Here is a 10,885-nt window from a genome sequence, read left to right as displayed (position 1 = left end):
CAGACGGTTGATCTTTAAATAAAAATGTGTTTAGTTAAGGTTTGAAATTCATTATCTTTTATTATAGGCTACAAAGTCTAATATCATAAGCCACCCATCCCGTCACCAAAGACCGCAGACACCCCACTGTTACCTCAGGGGATGAGGGGAGTCATCAAAAAAAAAAAAAAAAAAACACATATTATATATATATAGGCTATAATAGAGTACCTGCAGCTCTTTTGGGCCACTTAAAGCACTGATGTATACATTTAACGAGAGATTTGAATTTAAAATACATTGTACTTTTAAAAAAGCTGTCACTGGGGCAGTGCCCTTTCAGTAGTTACTAATATGTAATATTTAGGTACTAATATGTTTTAATAACTTTATGTATTAATATGGACCTTTAAGGTATTAATTTGAACCATTTAGAGGTAAAGAAAGTACAAAAGTGTACCATTTTAAAAGGTAGCTACTGTACCACCCCATTGACTGGTTTTGTAACTTTTCTCTCTCTCTCTCTCTTTGAGAGTGTGTAATATAGTTCATTTTAATGCACAGTGAAACATCCAAGTGGAGTTCTTGATTCTTTTAGTTGGAGGGGTGGGAAAAAATTAAACTTTTCTCTATGACTGGACAATATAAAAAATACAGTGCAGCCGGTCTCATGAAAATGCATATCAAGAGTATGCCAAATAAGCACATATTGGACTTTGCTGTGCATATAATAAGCAGTTTTTGTGTGAATATGATAAGAAATTGGTTGACGTGAATATGATTTATTTATTTTCACATACATACTGTACGTTTCGCTTCAACCCCACAACCCTAATCCTACCCATTGCGTAGCATATACACATGCCAAAGTCCATTTTTGCGTATCAATACCACGAGTCCAAACTATTTTTGGTGAGGAATCCTCCATATACACCATGGCACTGCTCAGTCATGGTGGAGATCAACTGCAGGACAAAACAGCTTAGTTTCATCCAGATTACTTTTTTCTTGAGTATAACAGTAATGAAGAGTTTTAGTAAAAACCGTGGTCTTTGGTGATTCACAAAAAAAGTCAGTGGATGTCTGTATTTAAGAATAAAAAAGCATATCAGGGAACACAAAACTCCGATATATTGAGGATTGGGCTGTTCAAGAAACTACAAATTATTTACAACATTACCTTTAATGCATAGCCTTAGGAATGGTCCAGAGGGATGTCCGGTTCATTTATTCATTCTTTTGAACTGGTTCTTTTTGGTGAATTAGTTGAATCAGTTCACCAAATTAGACTGAACCATCTGAAACTGTTTGTGGCTCAAGCAGCACAAATCTACAAGGTGCTCACTCAATTTCGGAAAAGTACTGCTGTATATGATCCTGTGGAGCTGGTTCTGTCAACTAACTCAGTGCTCCAGTTCCTCCAACAAGTCACTGAACTGAGGAAACAGTTCAGACCCGTGCGGAAGACAGATAAGCTGGTGAAAACATGAAAGTTTGTATGGTTTTTCATTGTTACTGTAAAAAGATGAGCTGACTTGCATTTTATGAATCACCAAGGACTAAATTATCAACTAAAAATCTTATTTGCTGTTCTACTTAAGCAAAAAAAGTTAAAATCTCGGAAGGCCTGAGTGGTGAGTAAATAAACAGCAAAGTTTCAAGTCTACAACTAATATACACTGAACCACTAGAGGTACCCATAGGGGTCGTGCAGAATTAATTTCTGAGTCGTCCCAGAAGATGGCATTTGCAGCTTAAATCATCCATTTTCCAAACTGCCGGTCCAATATGGCTACAACAAAATATATCATACAGGTATACATTTCTTTCCTTTTTGAAATAGTCTATAGGTTAGGTTTATACATGCTAGTTTGCCTGATAGAGTTAAAAATAAAAAGGGGTGGGAAATCTACATGTAAATGAATCTCTCCATTATAAGGAAGAGGAAAAAGAAAGACTGTACGAACAGGCATTCAGACTCTCATGAGCTCCACATCAAGGGTAGGTTTTAACTTGCATTTTATATCAGTTATAAAAACTTAATGCGTTTTTTTTAAGTTGACATTATACTTTCTAAAAGGGAAAAAGTCTTTTTTTTCTGTTGTTATTAGCCACTAACTGCAGTGTTGAATTAGACCACAGAGACAGAAAAAGAATGGATAAAAAAATTCAAAAGAAGCATAAGCATAGTGTAAACCTTGCTTTCAAGTCAGAGATGTTTGTTGGCCGTTTACTTTTTTAAATGAAGTTATGAACACATCATATGACTAATGCGGGAGGGGCTAGAAGATGACATTTCTCATTTTTTCCACATTTCATGCATTTTATCAAGAGGTTCCCTCTCTGTCTGTATCCATTATACAAATTCAGTGGCATGTTCTGGTGTTGGGCCATAGTGGGATTTTCAGAGACCCAGATATTTTAGGACTTCAATGCAATAATAATAGATAATACATTCTAAATAATTTTACTATACTTTCTAAGTTATGGAGGAGATCAAAAATCATCCTAGACTGCTATCAACAACCTCAAAATTATCTTTCCTCATTATACTGGTAGTGCTTGGCATAATAGGTGTAACTGCAGCAATATTGGTGCAGATATGTATTTGTTTTTTTAAAAGACATATTGTATAAGAAAACTGTATATATGAAAAATTTGATAAAATGTTTGATATTTCTTGATGCTTGTGACGGTATTTGGCCTTAGAAAAGGTTTGGGTGCCAGGGGTAAAAACCACCACAATTATTGACTTTAAATTCATCATTATACTCATTATATCTATTATATCATAGACACTATTATATTATATGGCATAAATAAAGAGAGGAACAACAGGGAAGTTGATGTTTTCTATTCATAATCAATTCCAATTCATTTCCTTCGATTCAGTACATTATATTAAACACAGAAAAAGAAAAGAAAAAATAACTGAAAATAAATCACAATGTTATTTCCATGCCCAGGAACATTTACCTTTTAAATACCTTACAAATATGAATGTGTGAGTTACAAATAAATAGGCAAATAATTAAACAATTAAGCGTACCTTGTCACTCATTAAACTACTGGGCCTGAAACGTAATTCATAACATCACACAATAATTACAACTGAAATTGGCAACTCAAGCACCAAAATAAATAAAATAAAAATCTCCCTACCTCAAAAACCTCCTCAAAACACACTACATGTAATGCCCTGAATTAGCATTGAACTCAACATCATAATTTCACAACCAATTGGAAAAAAACTCTCAAAAACTCCATTTACACGCGAATTACTTCCAATAACTTCTTAATGCTTTACGAAATTCAATGAGGGAATCACATTCCTCAAAATAGGAATCTTAAGAATTAATACACAAAAGACCGCAGCATTAAATGTAGCATGAACACATTAATGCAAAGCGGGCTACCACAACACTCACAAACCATGCGCTAGAGTGACCATGACCAGGAATAACCTATAAAAATGAGAGAGAGATCAAGAGAGAGAGAGAAAGATGCAATCATACTTCCTTAAATAACTTCCTACCTGGTTCCCGGTATATACGCTTAGGAGCGCCACTCCCAGTACTAAATAGAAAAAACACAAATCAGTGACGACGGTCACATTCTTCCCCCCCATGGAAAAAGATGCCCTTATGTTCTGCAATATACTCATTACAGGACAATGTCAATACATGAAACCCTGCAACAACAATCACATAAAAAAACACTAGTTCCAGCATTCAAAATTTTCATTTCACTCATTTCCAAATAATTTGGCATTGCAATAAGTAGTACTAACTAAGCCAGGACATATTTTAATCAAAACCCTAGAAAATCCTCATCTTCTTACTCCTCAGTAAAAATCTTCAAGACTCCCTCCATTTCCTTACGATGCAACTCTGCAGCACAGGGGAAGGCAGGCTTCAAATTGCACACATGGACTGTATGCAAGTCTTCTCCATTGTCCTCACTTACAACCCGATAATCTACTGGACCTAATGTTTCTACAATTCAATAAGGCCCAATCCATTTTGCTGCAAATTTTGCTGCAAATTCTTTAGTGGCCTTAGAAAGAGGATGTGATTTCATCCAAACCATATCATTTCTGGTGTAATTCACATGACCTGCATCATAAAAACATTTTTGTTTCTCCTTAGCTCGAGACAAGTTCTTTTTTAACATCTCCCATAAATCTTTAAGAACCCTGAGACTGTAATTCTGCTGGGGGGTATCCAGTACTCTCCTGAACAGCAGAATTAATAGCATAACACGACTCTGGCAAATAATGATCCCAGTGATTATGCTCAACAAACATGTAGGATGATATCATGACCTCAACCGTGTGATTCACACGTTCTGAGAAGTTGGTTTGGGGGTGGTATGCTGTTGTTAATTTTTGCACCACTCCCCACCTGCTACACAGCTCCTTGCAAAATTTCAGAGGTAAATTGGGGACCTCTGTCTGACAACAAAAATTTCAGAACACCCCACTGTGCCAATACTTCCTTCCTTAGTGTCTGTGCAATTGTCAGAGCAGTAGCTTTTTGAAGAGGAAACAACTCCACCCAATGGCTATAATAATCTACTATTACCAAAAGTTGGGTGTTACCTTGAGTACTATGTGGCAATGGTCCCATAAGATCCACGGTTTATGACACTCAGGTTTACATTGTTTACAACTGACACAATTTCTTTTACAAATTCTGAAACATCCATTCACATGTTTGGCCAAAAGGCAACTTCCATTAACCTTTTTTGTGTCTTATAATGACCAAAATGCCCACTTAACAGGTTGGAATGATATGCTTCCAACAAAGGCGAAGAATCGGTGGGACATACACTTGAAAATGGATTCCCTGGGAAGGATGAGTCACCTTCCGGTAAACCTTGTCCTCTAAAATGACAAATCCAGAATCATCAGGACTTTGCATATTATCGATTGTACTCCTATATACTCTTTGGCCTCCCCTTGCTGCTGTGCGGTCCAAATATCCTCATCAGAGAGAGTAAACTGCAAGACCACACTATCTGGGGATTGCTTATGAGTATAAGCAGCGACTATTGGGGAAAAATTTGAACTACTAACACGAGACAAAGCATCAGGTACACTATTAAGCTTTCCTTTGCGGTATTCTAGAGTAAATTCAAACTCTTGCAATTTCAATGCCCAACGAATCAGGCGAGAGTTTGCCTTGGTAGTGTTAAACACCCAAAGGAGAGATGCATGATCAGTCACAACAATAAAAGACTTTCCTTCCAGATAATGCCGCCACCTTTCAACTGCCCAAACAACGGCTAAACACTCCTTCTCTGTGGTAGAATAATTTCTTTCTGCATCAGTAAGTGTACGGCTTGCATATGCCAGTATTTCTTCAGTCGTACCAGATGTTACCTGTTGAACTGGCATCTGTATAAACTACAAATATGCAAGTATGATTAGGGTGTCCCAGTATAGGTGGAGAAGAAAGGTGCATTTTCAAATTTTCAAAGGCAGCTTAACATTCAGCTATCCACTGGAAACGAGCTCCTTTTTGCTTCAAGGCATTTACAGAGATGACATAACTGAATTCAATGATGAACTGCCTTTAACTATCATTTTGCATTGTTGAGACACTGTTTTCCAAATGAATGTTTTTCAGTGCTTTGACGCAATGTATTTTGTTTAAAGCACTATATAAATAAAGGTGATTGATTGATTGATTGATTTAAGGGTTCAGCGATAGTGATGAAAAATTAGGAACATACCTATGATACCATCCACCAGTGTTGAGTACTCGAGACTCGGACTCGGTCTTGGACTCGGTCTCGAGACCGTATTTTAATGGTCTCGGTCTTGTCATGGACTCGTGTGCATTTTGACTCGGTATTGACTCGGACTCGAACATATTAGGAATCGGACTTATGCCCGAGTCCACTCGAGTCCCAATCAAAATATTTCATGATTATTACTGTATGTTAATGTTTAATTAAATTGATGTATGATTGATACATCCAATGACTGGTGATTTTCTTTTGACGTGAGACGTTAGGCCAGCGACACACTGGATGCATGGCTCAAGCGTCTCAGCTGCGTGGCGTGTCTGTTTTTAATTCGGCTCCCATGTTAACAGGATAGAGCTTGCAGACTGCCTGCGTGAGACGCGCGGAAAACGCGTGCATGCTAGAAATAGAACTGACGCCTATTTTCACGCGAACACGCGCGTGTTGGAAGCGTTTCCAGGCAAAATAAACTAGGAAAATATGTTAATATGTCACTTGTGTCATTATGTAAACAAATATACATATTAATTCATGACATTTTGATATTTGAAAGTCTATAGGTTGGCATAAATTCAGATATAAATGTAATTAAAAAAAATAAATAAATAATTATCGATTTTCAAATATTGCACCTGTCAAACATACTCTGTTTTGCAAGAGCCTGGTTTTTCGGCGGCCTCTCTCTATGTCACCTATAACAGAAGCAGCGCGCCAGCGCCGCATCAGGCACGCTTCTGGTGTGTAAAGACACAGAAAACGCGAAGCAGCCACCACGCTTCTAGCACGCAGCAGAGAAGCCACGCAGCCAGTGTGTCACCGGCCTAAGTTACCCTCCTGCCATCCGCCTGTAGTGATTTTCCTGGACAGTCAGTCGGCTCTTGTGTGTATGCCCTCCGTAACTAAAAAAACTTCGACTAGTGTGTATTTTACCCTGCATTAAAACCCACCATCCAGTGAAATTAGCATTAGATTATCCGTTGCTGTTACAGAAAGTGATGAAATGGTAACTTTTGTCAGTCCCCGCTTCCTCTGCGCCGGTAGAGAGAGTTTAGTCGGGGTGGATTGATCATGAGACCACATCGTGCTTGGTTGGGTAGCAGGATGGTCTCCTCACTTATTTTTTTGAAAAGTAATTATGCCCATCTTTAATCTTCACAACATCTAAAGTGAACATAATCCAAGACATTTTCAGGATATTAGCAGTCATTAGTTAAGCTTCAGGGTTAAAAGTTATGTAAAAGCTGTTACAGTTGAACATTTACAGGTATAGTGGTACAGTAATGTTACTTGTACTAGAAGTGTTATGTGGAATTACAATATAGAGTCGTACAGTAATCTTATGTGTACTAGAAAGGTAATATGGATGTGTATAGTGGTACAACGATGTTATGTGAAAATGAGCACTTAATAATGACAAGTAACAATTCATAATTCTAATAAAATTACCTTTACACCACATACTATGTGGCCCTTTAACCCTTTATTGTTTCCATCATACATTTTACATACTCTTGAAGATTTCTTTAGGTCTTGTCTCAGACCCAATCTCTCTGGTCTCGGTCTTGACTCGGACTCGAGCCTTTCTGAACTCGGTCTTGACTCGGACTCGAGCCTTTCTGAACTCGGTCTTGACTCGGACTCGAGCCTTTCTGAACTCGGTCTTGACTCGGACTCGACCATCTCTGGACTCGATCTGGACTCGGACTCGAATGAGCCGGTCTCGACTACAACACTGCCATCCACTCATCCCCAAAAACCACTGAAGTTCTTTTAGATTTTTTAGACCAGGGAAATCCTGGATGGCCTCGGTTTTAGCTGGATCTGCCATCATACATTCGGTTGTCACCACATGGCCAAGATACTTAATTTCTGTTAAACAGAAATGACATTTCTGAAGTTTAAGGGTTAGTCCTGCCTCTTGCAAACACTTCAAGACCCTTTGGAGATCCTGTATATGCTGACTGAAATTTGATGAATAAATGACTATGTCATCTAGATAAACTAAACAACACTGTCCTAAACAGTCAGCCAACACTCTATTCATAAGCCTTTGAAAGGTGGCTGGAGCATTCTTTAAACCAAAAGGTAACACCTTGAATTCACACAACCCAACAGGGGAACACAAAAACAGTATTAGCCCTACTGTCTGGGTCCATTGCCACTTACCAGTACCCACTGTTAAGATCAAGGGTAATAAACACACTGGCTCCAGCAAGGGACTCCAAGAGAAACAGTAGGCTTAAAATCCACAGGTGGTGTACACGACCCCGTTGAATCCTCTGAGGTAATTGGTGACTGAAAGAGGAAAAACACGATTTTTCAGGTCCCCTGAGAAACTATACAACTGATCTTTAATATTAAGCTGCAAACCAGTCAACCCTATGGAATCTAACCCCAGCACCATTGAATAAACAAGGTTCTGGGCTGGAAGGATTAGTGTAGGAACCTGAAAATGCAAATCGTGCAAATAAAAATCCAGAAATTTCTTTCTAAGAGGAACTGTAGCATCACCATTAGCCAGATAGAGTGGTCCTTCACGCCATGCATCAAGTTGCTCCTTATGTCCTTTCATCTTGTTCCACAAATCAAAATGCAACAGTGTGTAGGTGGCCCCTTTATCTACAAGTGCTTTCCCAGTACAGTTCCTCACAGTTAAGGGAACACCTAACTGTCTCATAAAGTATCATAGGCAGATGACCCTGGAATTCTTTACCATTTTGGACTTGACCCCCAGAGGATTTTCCCCTTAAAGCAGCCTTGAAATTATGACAAGAACCTGGAGAATGATTCTCATGATACCTCCACACACAATAGACTTAGATTGTGTTGCTCTAAAGGCAAGATGGCCTTTCTATCTACCTCTTCTCTTTTTCTAAATTGTGAATTCTGGTCTAACGTAGTGCTCTCAGACAACTGCAGCTGATTATACCTTCTCTGAAGATCAAAATCTCTCTCCATTTGAGTCCCCAGTCTCACCAGTTCCGCAACAGTCTAGGTACAACCTTGAGGCTGACTAGCAAAACAAGGGTTCATAGCTTTTAGTAGGGCCTTTAAAACCTCATTCTCAGTAGGTTCCTTTTTCCAATGCTTAAACAAAGCTTGAAATGAAAATGTAAAGTCATGGACACTTTCAGTTGGCGCTTGCAACCGATCTCGTACTTGATCCTCCAACATATCTTGATAGTCTTTTGGCAAAAAGACAGCTAAAAAAGCTTGCTTAAAAAAATCTTCCCAAGTATCAATTTCAAACCTCACTGTCTCCCACCAGTCCCGGGCAGAAGCATGTACAACAGTGCGCATTGTTGCAAATATTTCACTATTTTCACTGTTTCGCATTCCACTTAATAGCATCAATTGTTTGGTTGCTAAAAATTTGCATACGATCATTAAAGACCTCCAAAAAATCAGTTTGTTCTTTTTCAACTACTACTAATGTCTCTTTAGGAATTTCTCTAGCACAAAGTTTAGCATTCTCCTCAAAGCTTTTTTTTTCTGCCAGGCTACAGTGACCACAAATACACTTTTAAGTAAATCAATTGCCTGAGAAAAGATGGTTAAATCATCTGCTTGATTCCCTGAACCAATTAGAGGGACACCAAGAAATGATTGTTCTAGATCAGAGTCATCGTCTAATAAAGAACGCTTCACATTCTGAGGAGTCACAGGGCAACATCCAAGTGAAGAGATATCATCCTCCTCTCTGACCGGGGAGTGTGAAAAATATCATGCAATAATAAATGGCAGAAAAGTATCTGTCATTGACTCTCCAGGTCTGTTTGACACCAGCCTAACTGTAGATGAAGTAGTCAACAGAATTAAACTCTGTATCCCTCTCTCTGCTCCTGGTCCACGTCTTCTTAGTTGTGATTCAGCTCGGCAGATTCACTGATGAAGAAGAAGAACCTGTTAGAATCATTCAAGCCATTTTTGATGTGTTCAACAATAAAGAACAAAACCCTGAACAGGTCAATCAGTTGGTCGACCAGATTGATAAAATGGTCACTGGGAATGGTAGGCAATACTACACCAGTGAGATGCTTGAAAGGGTAGAGAGAGTGACCGAGAAAGAGAAACAACGTCTCCTGAAGGAGAATGAGGAGCAGAGACAGAGAGAGATAGAAGCTCTGAGGACTCAACTTGAAGGTATATCTTAGCATATTCATACAGCCAAAGCATTTATTGTCAATTCCAAGATTTCATGTCAACGTTATAGAAACGTTCTTTGGTGGATGACCGAACTGAATACAGTATTCTTTTTCTATTGTACGCAGGACCCAATGGGATACATTTGGTAGTAGTTTCACGCTGCTAAATAATCTACTAAGGGAATCAGTTTCTCGAGACTGACCTCTGGTGTAAGAGGCCCCCGAAGGGGCGGCGAGCATCCCAGCTCGGCTACGCTCACGGGCAGAAATAACTGGGAGCAGCGCTCGCTGGAGGCCTCTGCGCCCTGAAACTCTGGCATGGTTGGCAGACTGACCTCCTGACAGCACTGAGGTGAGGCGGGCACCGTGTAATGAGGTGGACTGCGCTCTACCCCAGTAGGGGCTACCCTCTAGATCCTGACGTCAGGATCTTTTTGTCGAGGACTTCCAGGCTTCGATAACAGATCTTAAATCGGGCTAAGCCCTGGAAGTCCCTGACTCAAAGCGTCGCAGAGGCCCTCGGTCCCATCATGGGGGAGCACGAGCGGCGACACTCTGTCTCTGTGCTTCCCGGTATGAGGAGCCGGTATGTGGCGTGGTCATCTCCCGCCCAGATGCACCACGAGAGCGACGAGGGAGGAAACTCTGGAACGCCGCCGCCTGTTTACGGGCCTCCTGGAACCTGTCGACGACAGTATTGACTGTGTCACCAAACAGGCCAGAAGGCTGAAGCAGGGCGTCCAGGAAGCAGACCCTGTCTCGTTCTTTTATCTCTGACAGGGTTAGCCACAAATGCCTCTCCACGGCCACTAAGGCTGCCAAAGACCGCCCAATTGCACGAGAGTTCTCTTTAGTGGCGCGGAGGGAGAGATCAGTGGACTTTATAAGTTCTTCTACATCTTCAGACTTAATCCCCTCTCCCTCATCGATATTTCCCAGCAGGTCAGCTTGATAAGCTTGTAGGACTGCCATAGTATGAAGACAAGCCCCAGCCTGATCTGCTGCCACAT

Source organism: Carassius auratus, unplaced genomic scaffold (genome assembly GCF_003368295.1).
Source record: "Carassius auratus strain Wakin unplaced genomic scaffold, ASM336829v1 scaf_tig00006720, whole genome shotgun sequence".
Taxonomy (NCBI): domain Eukaryota; kingdom Metazoa; phylum Chordata; class Actinopteri; order Cypriniformes; family Cyprinidae; genus Carassius; species Carassius auratus.
The sequence above is the reverse complement of the archived record's forward strand: the minus strand, read 5'-3'. Positions refer to the sequence as shown.